We start from the raw sequence: 1,733 nt of genomic DNA, 5'->3' as shown, positions 1-1,733 counted from the left end.
ATATCAATAATCACAGTATTTGTAAAGAGAATAAACTCACTATTGAAAGACAGAGATCCTCAGATATTTTTAAAAAATTTTTAACATTGGGGCGCCTGGGTGGCTCGGTCGGTTAAGCGTCCAACTTCGGCTCAGGTCAGGATCTCACGGTCCGTGAGTTCGAGCCCCGCGTCGGGCTCCGTGCTGACCACTCAGAGCCTGGAGCCTGTTTCAGATTCTGTGTCTCCCTCTCTCTCTGCCCCTCCCCCGTTCATGCTCTGTCTCTCTCTGTCTCAAAAATAAATAAACGTTAAAAAAAATTTTTTAAAAACTTTTTTTAACATTGTATTTTATTTTTTGAGAGACAGAGAGTGACAGAGTGCAAGCAGGGGAGGGGCAGAAAAAGGGAGACACAGAATCTGAAGCAGGCTCCAGGCTCTGAGCCACCCAGGCGCCCCAGACTTTTTTAAGCCAGCCATGTAAGGCTTACAAGGGAAACAACTTAGACCAAAGGACGCAAAAAGGTCAATAATGATGAAAGGATTTAAGAAATACCCAGCAAGTAATTTCCCAAGGGAAGCTATTGTGGCAATACTAATGATATATAAAATGGAACTTAAGGCAAAAGGCAATAATGAGGACAAAGGGAGACACTACATAATCTAAAAGACCATTTCACTAAGAAGATTGAAAAGCCATGAATTTATGTGCATTTAACAGTGTATATACAGAAAGCAAAAAACCTGACAGAAGTATAATGAGATGGTGACAAAACACAATCATAGAGGAAGATTTTTACCTTATTTGTATCACAATATAATAAAGTGAGTAACTCCCTCACGCCTCAAATCCTTAAGATATAGAAAACTTGGGACAACCAAATTCACACTTATATATAAGAACTCTGCAAAAACCAAAACCAAACCAAACCAAAGTATATTTTGTTTCTGTGTGCACATAGAACAATGACAAAAAGCTAGCATGGGCTGGCTTTTAAAAGAAGTTTCAACAAATTCCAAGTCACCATCACACAGATCACATTCAGTTCGCAAAATAAAATCAAATTAGAAAACAACAATAAAATAACAATTTTTAAGTACTAACATATCTTTGAAAACATTTTTTTAATGTACTCTTAAAATAAGGGGAAGGGACTCTCAGGTCCTATCAGTCCAGTGTCTAAAATAACTGATGTTAACTTTGAGTTGATGTTAAATTTGTTAAGGTCCACCCCAAACAATGGCAATAACATGTAAAATCCACTAGATGTCAGTGTTACCTTATATTTATTCTCAGTTGTCTGCATGGTGGAGTCCAATTACACAGACGGACCAGTCCAAAGAATTAGATTTCAGACGCGGTCCTAAGCCCCTTAGAGTTCACTCAAATATCTATAAATAATATTTGTAGTAAATAATTTTAATGTGCTATACAAGTGTAAATTTTTATCACACAATATTTTCCTAAATCTCTTTCTGTGTACTTCCCATATTTTTTAGCTTGCTAAAGCAGTTTAGTATAATTTTATAGGCCTTTAAAGAGACAAGGCAAGACAAAAAGTATTTCCCATTGCTTTGGGAACGAAAAAATCCCTGTAAATTCTTTAATTCATAGATGGGCATAAAATGAGTTCCTCTTAGAAACAGCTTCTGATAAAAGTAATCCTAGTATTAAAAGAGATCTTGAAAAACCATCTATTCTAACTGCCTGTATCTTAAAAACTGATAAACGGGTGAGTATTCTATTTTTAAGGC

Source organism: Lynx rufus, unplaced genomic scaffold (assembly GCF_022079265.1).
Source record: "Lynx rufus isolate CCGP_SWC_20201006 ecotype Redwood Valley unplaced genomic scaffold, mLynRuf1.p SCAF_4, whole genome shotgun sequence".
In the NCBI taxonomy this organism is placed as follows: Eukaryota; Metazoa; Chordata; class Mammalia; order Carnivora; family Felidae; genus Lynx; species Lynx rufus.
Note: the sequence above shows the minus strand (reverse complement) of the source record.